Source organism: Amblyomma maculatum, unplaced genomic scaffold (assembly GCF_055883805.1).
Source record: "Amblyomma maculatum isolate TAMU_Amacu unplaced genomic scaffold, ASM5588380v1 scaffold_18, whole genome shotgun sequence".
NCBI lineage: Eukaryota > Metazoa > Arthropoda > Arachnida > Ixodida > Ixodidae > Amblyomma > Amblyomma maculatum.
Window position 1 is genome coordinate 2158382 of NW_028146743.1, and position 11170 is coordinate 2169551.

The 11170-nt window shown below is 47.4% G+C and overlaps 1 pseudogene; it reads right to left on the reverse strand.

Moving 5' to 3' along the window:
• Window positions 1–800: 800 nt before the first annotated feature.
• On the reverse strand, window positions 801–4795 carry LOC146171710 (uncharacterized; annotated as a pseudogene).
• Window positions 4796–11170: the final 6375 nt, after the last annotated feature.

Below are 11170 nucleotides of genomic sequence, written 5' to 3' on the forward strand. Positions count from 1 at the left end.
ACATTAATGAACATTTCTTGCATTTATCTACATTATGCTGAAATATTTTGGTATTTTAAAGAAAAGGTGTCAGTATGGAATGTTTACTCATTCAAGAAAGCTTCCTCAAGCTAGCCTTTGTTATATGAATTATTAGCAGTGCCTCACATTTTGGACCTATTTTAAAAAATTTGGTTGGCAGTGGGAAAGTAGTGTTTTATTGTTTATTTTAAATTGAGGCAAAAAACAGGTTATTAAAGAAGGTACCATTTTTCTTTCTGCAAAATAAAGTGCAATTAGTAAGAAGGCCCTTGGTCTGCGACTTGTTTACTAGCTGTTTGAATTGAAATATATCACATCTGTGGTAGCGGCGGCAGCCAAGCTGGCCGTATTCGAAGAAACAGCCCAGACCAGGTGCAGGATAAGGAATGACGTTTATTCGTTCTTTTACGCGCTTATATAGCCAGCGCGGTTACTTATCCGCTGCTGCTATCAGGTAGCAAGTGGCGCGTCATGCACACGCGCTATCACATTCTTCCTTCCCCCCCAAGATCATTGTCTTTAATCCTTGGTTTCAATGACGGAAATCATGAGAAGTGTACCGGTCAGGTGGTTTTCGGGTGCGCTGACTTCTACGCAGAGGTGTTCGAGAGTCTGAATGAGTTTCGGCTTGCATCCGAGGATCCCCGATGTCAGCAGCTGGAGGTAGCGCTTCCTGCTCTTCCAGTGGTGGTGGGTTCCGATTTGTAGCATCTTCGAGAAGGGGAGGTGCAGGCGTGCCCACCTCAGGATGCACCTGCTGGCGTGCGGTGAAGCCATCTTCATCCGTGCTGGCCCAGGGCAGGCATGTCCACCTCATGATGCGCCTGTTGGGGTTCAGCGAAAGCCTCCCGATGGCGTGCGGAGTCCTTGGTCCTGGGTAATCTAGGACCCATCGCCTCGGTCTCCAACCCTGCATGTCGGAAACAACTTGGCGAACGCAAATGATCAATATGAACATGCCGGACGACGTTCTGCGTTTCTACAAGGTAGGTCACAGGGCTGATTTGCCGTACTATACGCCCTTCCGTCCATGACACCTTCTCTTTCCTGACTGTTTTCACGTATACGAAGTCGCCCTCCCTAAATGAACGGAAACTCGATCTTCGTTGATCAAGCTGCCTTTTTACTACTTCTTGCTTTTTCTCCATGTAATCACGAAACGACGGCTTTAGTAATGAAAGCTTTGTGCGCGGCGTTCGCTTCAGGAACAGTTCTGCGGGAGACTTGCCTGTGACCGTGTTAGGTGTTGTCCGATACGCCAGCAAGAAGTGATCCAGTCTCTCCCGCAGCGATCTGCTGTTAACTCCCTTGTTGTCGTGGAGGAGCTGCTTGCGAAGGCTCTTCTTGACAGTTTGAACTGCCCTTTCGGCTGCCCCGTTGGACTCCGGATGGTATGGCGGGCTGTACGTGCGTCGGATGCCACATGTATCGAGGAAGTCCTGGAATTCCTGCGATGAGTTGTTCAGGGAATCCGTAAGCAGCAAACAGACTTCGCAAGCACTCGATGGTCTTTGCGGCGGTAGTGGAGGACATAGGGAACACTTCGTGCCACTTTGAAAACGAGTCGACACACAGGAGAAATATCGTTTTTTCAAACTAAAAAAAATCTACATGTACTCGCTGCCAGCAGCGGGCGGGAAACGGCCATGGCTCGAGTGGAGCACGGGCAACAGTATTTTGCATTGCTTGGCAAATGCTGCAGCGTTTTACAGTTTTTTCGATGTCCGAGTCTAACCCTGGCCACCATAGCAGGCCGCGTGCGAGCATCTTCATGCGTGACGCCCCAGGGTGTTCCTCGTGCAACAGTCCTAACACAGAGTCCTGCAACTTTGTGGGCACAATAACTCTGTTCCCCGACGTGATGTAACCTGCTTCGAGAGATAACTCCGAGCGTTTGCTATAGTACGGCATCTTGCACTTGTGCTGGCCATCCTTCCAGTGTATATCGGTATACCTTGCTGAGCGTACGGTCATACTTGCTCGCTTTGGCAATATCTTTGGCCGTCAGGGGCATAGTTTGGAAAACGGCTTGTGTATATGTCTGATCTACATTGGTTCCCCCTGCAACAGGCAGTCTGGAGACCGCATCTGCGACTTGCATTTGAGATCCTTTCCGATATCTCAAGTCGTAACGATAAGAAGCCAAGATCAAAGCCCATCTCTGCATTCGAGCCGCCGCCAAAGATGGAACAAGCTTCTGCGAGCCCAAGATGCCTAGCAATGGTTGATGATCAGTGAACAAAGTGAATGCTCGCCCATATAGATAGCGATGAAACTTTTTGAGGCCAAAGATTATCGCTAGCGCTTCTCGCTCGACGTGGGCATAGCCCCTTTCCGCTTCTGATAACGTCCTGGATGCAAAAGCAACAGGTTTTTCCATGACATTTGGAAGTATGTGAAAAATAACTGCGCCGAGCCCATACTGTGACGCGTCGCAGCTCATAGCCAAGGGTTGCTTTGGATCGTAGTAAGATAGTACCGGACTGTCCGTGAGCAAGTTTTTTTTGTTTTCTGAAATGCTTGAACATACATGTCTGTCCATTCCCAACGTTTTCCTTTCTTCAGAAGCTCGTACAGCGGGGCAGCAACTGTTGCCAAGTTTGGCAGGAACTTTGAGTAAAAGGTTATCATTCCAAGGAATGATTTCAGCTCAGTACTATTTGTGGGCTCAGGTGCGTCAGTTATTGCCCTTACTTTGGACCGCAGTGGCTTTATTCCTTCCGCTGAAATTTTGTGACCCAGGTAGCAAACTTCACTGCAAAAGAACTTGCATTTTCCCATGCGCAGCGTCACATTGTGATCCTGTAATCGTCTCAACACTTGTTCTAGGTTTTGGCGACATTCAGTGATACTCGAACCGCCAATGATGACATCATCAATGTAACATCCTACTTGGGGAATATCTGAGAATACTGTCCATGAGCGACTGGAATATGGCAGGAGCACTTGCGATGCCGTAGGGAAGTCGCTGAAATTGATAAAGACATTGGTGTGTGTTTACAGTTAAAACAGCCTTCGAGTCTTCGTCAAGTTCCACTTGCTGGTAAGCGGCAGCCAGGTCTAGCGCGCAGAATACCCTTGAGCCTGCCAACGTTGCGAACAAATCCTCTGGCACGGGGAGAGGGTAATGTTCACTCAACAGTACGGGGTTTACTGTGACCTTGTAGTCACCACAGAGCCGTACTTTTACTCCTCCATCCTTTGGTACTACTACCAAAGGTGTCGCCCAATCGCTTCTAGTGACCCGTTTTAATACGCCAGTCCGTTCCAAGAAGTCAAGTTCCTCGGACACAGCTTGTCTCAAAGCAAAAGGCACTGGACGGGCCTTACAAAACACTGGTTTACTGTTCGGCTTCAAAAGGACTTGTGCCCTGTAGCCCGTTATCAGCCCCATTTGCGGCGAAAACACGGGTTCGAATTTCTTCTTTATCTTAAGTACGGCATCATCTTGCTGCAAAGCTTTAACTTCTTGCCAGTTCAATTTAAGCTTACTCAGCCAATTGCGACCCAGTAGACACGGCAACTCTTTTCCACCATCATCTACTATCAGCACCGGCATAACCTCAGTTTGATTACCGTACTCGACTTGCACGTTTGCCGATCCCACGTTCCCCTGTGTACGTCCTTAAAGGAACGGTAGCTTCCTCCACTGCCAAATGCGGAAACTCGCGCCGAAAAACAGATTTTGGCATGACGGTGACTGACGCCCCTGTGTCAATTTGCATTCTTACGGCCCGTCCTTCCATCTTAATAGTGACATAGTATGCAGAAGTACTCGTTGTCATACTGTAGATTTGTTTCTCGTCCTCAGACTCATTTGCGGGACTATGGATTGCGTTCAGTGCCTTCGTTTTGACCGCCTGCTGTCTGCACATTATTTTCAAGTGGCCTTGCTCGTCGCAGACATGGCACTTGTACTTGCGATACCGGCACCTTTCGGCTGCATGCCTTTTCCCGCAACGGAAGCATTCTAGGGGTTCCGCCTTGTTTCTACCGTGTTTCTTTTCCCGGCACCCTTGGTCCAGCTGATCAACTTCTAGCCTCGGTTGCGTTTGGAATATACTTTGGTGCTGTTCTAACTTTATTTGTTGAGTCTGGGCGGAGGCTAGCTCACGATTTAGAGCGATTCTACACGCCTCTTCGAATGTCAGTTTTTCAGCTGCAAACAACTCACGCTGAGTGTCAACGCAGCGTAGCCCGGCGACTAGCCTGTCTCTAAGCGCTTCGTCCAGGAATTCGCCGAACTCAGCTTCTGGCCAGGTTTTTGAGTTGAACCATAAATTCAGCTACCGTCTCCTGCTCTAGTTGTACTCTACGGTTAAATCTGCACCTTACCGCTATCACGGCCTTTCGGGGACTGTAGTGGCTCTTTAGCAGGGTAGTGACCTCGCCATACGTTTTGCTGGCTGGAGAGCGGGGTATCAAAAGGTTCTTCAAAACCTCATACACTCGAGGGCCCACGACCGTCAGAAACACAGCTAGTTTCTTGCCTTCAGCCACATCTTTTGCCTCCACGTAAAGCTCAAATCGTTCCAGGTAGGACTCGAAGCTTTCGCTTCCTTCGTCAAAGAAATCAATTTTTCCCACCTTCGACATTGCAGCGCCGGCCAGGAAATCGCAGTCTTCAGTAGCAGTTGCCGAAACAAGTGGACAGCCGCGCAGATCCCATCCTCGTCGCCAGTAAATGTAGTAGCGGCGGCAGCCGAGCTGGCCGTATTCGAAGAAACAGCCCAGACCAGGTGCAGGATAAGGAATGACGTTTATTCGTTCTTTGACGCGCTTATATAGCCAGCGGGGTTACTTATCCGCTGCTGCTATCAGTTAGCAAGTGGCGCGTCATGCACACGCGCTATCACATTCTTCGTCGCCAGTAAGCTTGAAATGTCTTTGAGAGGAGTAATTTTTTTAATGCAGTTGCAACCAACAGTGATCTACTTGTGTCATTGATTACCTAGTTTGTGTGTGCCATCAAGAAAAAGCTGGCTGCTGAGGATGACAACATCGTGCAGCATTAGCAACCTCATCGTTTGGTCCGACAGAAAACAACTAATCTCTTCAGATGCTTCTTCAATTTATGGGCTCTGCAGCCGGAAGTCAGTGGGGATAAGTCGAGACTGAGGTGGTTGCACTATTGCAATGTTGAGTTGCACACAAGTTAAGAGGCTATTACTTTGGAACTGTTTACCAGATCAACTCTTTCATTCGTCGTAATTTATTATGCAGTTATGTTGCACATATTGCAATCCTCGTGTGTCATACTTCAGCAAATTAGGCCCCTGTGCCTTTATTTGCATGCTACTGAAACATTAGTCATTTTAATCACACAATAATATGTTAGCAGAGTGCTATGGGTAGAGATACATTACAAGATACCAGAAAGATGTCAGATAAGCCAGTACTCGTGTTCCCATTGAACATCGTTTCAAGGTTGTGCTCTAGTGAAGCTTCACTACAGAAAGTAAACATTCAGAGATGTTTAGTAATCCACACTCAGTTCATTTTTCTGCGCCAAAAAAGCAGAGCTTCAAGCTACATTTTTGTGTCTTAGCTTAATCTGGCTATTAAAAAGTTCTGGGTGCAAACATCAAGTAAAATTTGGTTTTACCCGAAAACAAAAGATACTAATTATGAGTTGTGAGGCTTGATTGAGTCTGTTGAAGCTGATGGCTTTTATTTATTTTTTGCTCTGCAGAGTTCTCTCATTTTTTTCATCAGCATGCAAAGAAATAATGTTGCACATTAAGATAGCAGTGTTATTACTTGTTGTTTTGTTTTGCATTTGCAGGTGCCCATTGGAGATGGGGTTAAGTTAAGTCAACAGCTGCTTGACCGCATTAAACACAGTGCTGGCAAACATGTCACGAAATTCGCAAGAAATTTGGCTCGAGCGGTGTTCACGCCCGAGGAGTTGCAAGGCAGCTCCTTGTACGGGCGTGTTTGCAACCCCAGGAAAGGGGAGCCTCCCAAAGAAGGCTCTAGACAAGGCAAAACTGGATGCCGAAATCTGTAAGTCTTTTGGAGCTTCGGCAGTGTGGTGCATGAGGCGTCAGATATATAGTTAACGCAGCTGCTCTTTTTTATTTGTTGCCAACAATATAATGATTGCGCATATCTGCAGCACAGCGCATAATGCTCCCATTTGCACTGCCCATGCTATTCAGATTTAATTTACTAAAGTTGCCATATGCTAGCATCTGTCTTCGTACAGAAAGGTTTCTGATATATATATATATATATATGTATATTATTTATATTTATTTATTTTTTTTTTCAGCCTACACATGCTCACAGTATGGGGTACCGGCCCGTAAGATCACTGGGACTCCACCATGCTGGCACGCGGGCAAAATTGAATAAATGGTTTTTGAGCCCCAGAAGTGATGAATTTGTTTTCTGAATGACTCCCGAAGGCAGTTCAGAACATAGATGAATCACACATTTTTCAAGTAGTTGCGCATATGTGCACTGTTGGGATTGTGGGAAGTGATCCGACATTTTGTCGCAGGGTCTTCAAAACCAGGCCTTAAGTACAAGGCCTAAACAAAGGAAGTACATCTATTCGAAAAAATATAAGCTCATAAAACGAATGCTTCAATTTGAACATATTTCCTTAAAAAATCCTCCTAATATCCTATAGCCGTCCTTCCTTCGAACTTCCTTCTAACCAAAAATTGGCCACTGCCTGCGAACTCAACTCAAACTGACAACTTTCGGCTCACTGGGAGCTCAAAGGAAATTCACAGGATGGCCAGAGAAAGTTAATTCACTGTGAATTCAAAATCAGTAGCCAATTCTCAGTTCAGAGGAAGTTGCTTCCTTTTGACTTTTTTGAGTTCACATTGAACTCAAAGGATGTTCCCATTTTTATAAGGGATATGACACATCTGTCCCACATACTGTGGTAACAAGAGCTTCAACGTGCCATTTGCAGGCATCGTAAACAAAAGGGGCGTATTTGCCGCTCATACCAAAGAGAGCGTCGATATCTTATTCCAAATGCCATTCTTCCCCTATTTTATTCTTGCCTATTGCGCTGGTCGCCCGGAGAGAAAGTAAAAACTAAATGGTAACGAAGCACCTCAAATACATTAAAAAACCTAAAAAAAAATAAAATCATACCAATGTCAAACCTAGCACACATGCCAAGACCAAAGGTGTATATACCGTACTTGTGACTGATATCACACAGCACGCGGCTGCCTTTGCATTTCTCGTCTGTTTAGGTGAAATGCAAATGCACCCGTCATGTCAAAAGAAAAAATACACGCTAGTGCAAACGAGATTCGAACTCAATATCGCTTGCTCCGTGGCATCCTGCGATAGCCACTCGGCCACGCCTAAATATGCCGAGCTAGGAAATATTTTTGCATTATATGTCAAGGCCGCATTATAATATTGGAAAGTTCACGTTTCGAGGTGCACAGGCCATTGCTGCCGCTCTAAAAATTACAACTTCTTGACCATCAGAGCTTGCTGCTTGCTCTCAGGACTTGCAACTAATGTTCTGAATACCTGTGCGCACTATATTGTGTACTGGAATCATTTTAACATGTGGAGTTTCACAGCGCTGTCAAAATTAGGAACGCCGGCTCTTCGGTCATGCTCTGCTACCGTAGACGTAATTTTCGCTGAACACGGAGCTGTAGTAGAAACATTGAAAGAAAGAAGTGCGACGAAGCCTCAAAACCGGCAAGCGCAGTAGCGGGGACACTTGTTTGCTGCTAACTAAATCTTATTTGTATGTACACATTTCGGGAAGTGTTGCGATGACCGAGGGATCGGTTTGTTTATACGCAGTACAAGAAGGTGCGTCAAAAGCTTGCGAAACACGTTAAGTATTGTGCATTACAAGCACTCTTTGTTGTTTTTTTTCATAGGCCCATCGCTCGGTAAATTACTCTCTTCCTCGTTTTACCTATTTTTTTCTGCTGTTTGTACTGGGCCACGGTGTGGGCTACGCTCTCTGATGCGTAAGCCCCGTTTTGAGCCTCCAGTGAACATTGTGGCAGTAATCATGGTGTTAGAGTGGCCTCAAAAAAAGCTGTCAAGATTGTTATGCATGTAGACCACATTATTCAATTCCAGATTTAGTTGCACGTTAATCGCCATTGTGTTATGAGGCACAGCCCCGCCGATCATCCTCTCTCTCGAAACGTTCGAAAAGACGTAACGAAACGTGAAAACTCTCGAAAAAAGATACCGCCGAAAAAAGATACACAATATAGCTTCACGGTGTCACGGCATCGAAAGCATTTCGGCTGTGGCCGTCACAATTATCATGAGCCGATAGTGATTACGAGTACGCTGTTGCCATGTTGGCCAATGAGGGATGCTAACTGGTCGACGCCGCGGGCCGCGCCGGCTCAACTTCCTCGCCTTCGTATTGGCTGATGAACTCGACGGAAAAAAATCCGGCGGCGAGAATCGGTCCCGGACCGATTTGGCTGTCCGCCGAGATTTCGGGTGGATTCTCTCCCGCGGCGGCGGAATTCACTCGCTCTAGCCACCGAATGCTCAAGTGTGAACGAGCCACTAGATGGAGATTGTGTTGCCGCCTCTAGCGGTACATGTCGCCGGCGATCCTACGTAGCCGCTTCCATGTGGTAACTTTTGGTCGGCACCTTTCCTCGCTTGTCAACATAACGAATATCGAGGGCCTCACGCTGCAGTTCACCGATTGCACAATTACTGCCATTCCTCGTCTGCTTTTTTTCCCTTAAGGCCTAGTCGCAGGTTCCTTCGGCCCGCTTGACCTCGTCCCTCTCCCCGGTTTTCAGCGTTTTTGTCTCGACCACCCTCGTCACCGCGCAGCGCGTAGAACAGGTTACTCATAGTTACATTTTCTCTTAACGATGCCCATCTAGCTTTCAGTGCCACCTTCCTAGACTGTCTTAGGTATTCGCATAAGGCGTGGTGGATAAAGCAGTAAAACGTATTCTTTTTTTTTTCGGCACCATAGCTTTACAGGCAGAAACGATAGCACACTACACAGAGCTTGAGAATTAATGCCCGTGCCAGGAAGTCCACTCAGTTCCTTGCTCCACCCAGTCTTCACAGCTGAACATTCGAGCTTCACTCGGGACATACTTTCCAAGAAACCAAAACAAAACAAAAAGACATCGATATGGACAAAATGAAGGTAAGGCAAAAGGGAAAATCAATTTATGAGATCGTCTTTGTCCTGAGGTTAGGTACAACTCAAGAACAGAGCGGTAAATTGCCGTCCAAGGCGGCCTTCCCACCATCAGCGTCGGCTGCTGAAGTCTCGTCAACCAAACTGCATCTGCTGGCATCCCATCGCATATGGCTGCTATGCACGTGCCATGCGGGCTATTGCGACGTCATCGAACGACGGGAAAGTAAAATTATGTGTGTGAAGTTTGTGAAAACAGATCCTTCATTTCGTTTTTGAGTTGTAGATGGATATATAGATATTTATCTAAATCAGCAGCTCAAGTTATGATTTATATTCTATTCGTTCACTGCTTAGAAAGGCTCTCGAATGAGGGAACTTTCTCCATGAGCTGCGCCATTGCACAGAGCAGTAGCCTCCCGTGTTCGGGATGAAACGATAGCCTACCGCCCGAGACTGGTGCTATGCATGTGGCAACATATTTTTCTTTGTTCTTTTCATCTTTTTGCTAGAGACAGTTTTTCAATACGGTTGAGTAGTTTGAGGTGCGCTGTGGCGCTTTGGAAATAAGCGAAAACGCTTTACAAGCAGCCATACGCTAGAAAATAATGAACGTAAGTTTCCAGCAAAAGTGGGTTGGAATTCTGTACCATCTGTAAGGTAACGCGAAGGTCGGACTTGGGGAATCAGGCTTTATTGCAGACCTGAAGCCTTGGTCGCACACTGCAGCCAGACACACTCCGCGATGACGATGGGTATCTACAAGAGGGAGCAGGATGAAGATGAAGCAGCACGTTCAGCCGTGTGGAAGATGAAGCGCCACACAGTGCTCACACTATTTCGCCCGCGCAGTTAAAGCGGCCAGCCTGGCCGCAGTTAGTCCGCAGGATTGCGCCGAATAAAAGGTTTCATACGTGAAACGTGGACAACTTCAGTGCCACGGTAACGACTGTCCGGAGGAGGGTAAACAGGGGAGACGCGATAGTTGACCGGGGAGGTTTTTGCAAGAACTGTGTAAGGACCAATGTAACGGTGCTGTAACTTGTCACAAAGGCCAGGAGTGCGTAATGGGGTCCAAAGTAACACCTCGTCGCCGGGACGGAACGAAACTTGGCGATGGGTTGCATCATAGCGGCACTTGCGGTCTTCCTGGCTGGCTTCCGTGTTGACGCGAGCAAGCCGACGAGATTTGGCCACTTGGGAAAGGAACTGGTCAGAAGAGAGGATGAGGAACTGGCATGTGTAGAAAGGAAAGAGGCGTCAAGAAAGGTAGCGGGAGAACGGCCGTAAACGAGGAAAAACGGGGTGTAACCTGTGGTCCGCTGTACAGCCGTATTGTAGGCGAACGTAACAAAAGGAAGTATTATGTCCCAGTTTCGGTGGTCCTGGTCGACGTACATAGACAGCATGTCGGAAAGCGTGCGGTGGAGCCGCTCAGTCAACCCATTGGTCTGCGGGTGATACCTAGAGGTCAATTTGTGATGTGTGGTTGAGGCTTCAATAACTTCGGCTACAATTGCCGACAGAAATGTCCGACCACGATCGCTGAGAAGCACTTGAGGGGCCCCACGGCGCAGTACGAGCGATTCCAAAAAGAAGGTCGCGACCTCATGTGCTGAGCCATTAGGCAGGGCAGCGGTCTCAGCGTAGCGTGTTAGGTGGTCGACGGCGGTGACGATCCAGCGATTACCTCGTGCGGACAATGGAAATGGCCCGTATAAGTCTATGCCAACAACGCAAAAGGAGTAGCTGGGCAAGGTAGTGGCTGTAGTAGGCCAGCTGGAGGAGAAGTGGGCCGTTTGCGGCGCTGACATGGCAGACAAGAGGCGACGTATTTTGCCACACTTGAGGCGAGGCCTGGCCAAAAGAAACGGGTTTTCACGCGGTGGTAAGTTTTATGAAAGCCTAAGTGACCGGCTGTAGCATCATCGTGGAAAGCCGCCAGGATACGGGTGCGAAGCGCTCTCTGAATAACGGGGACCCAACGGGTGCCTTCAGAGCAATAAATATAACGGG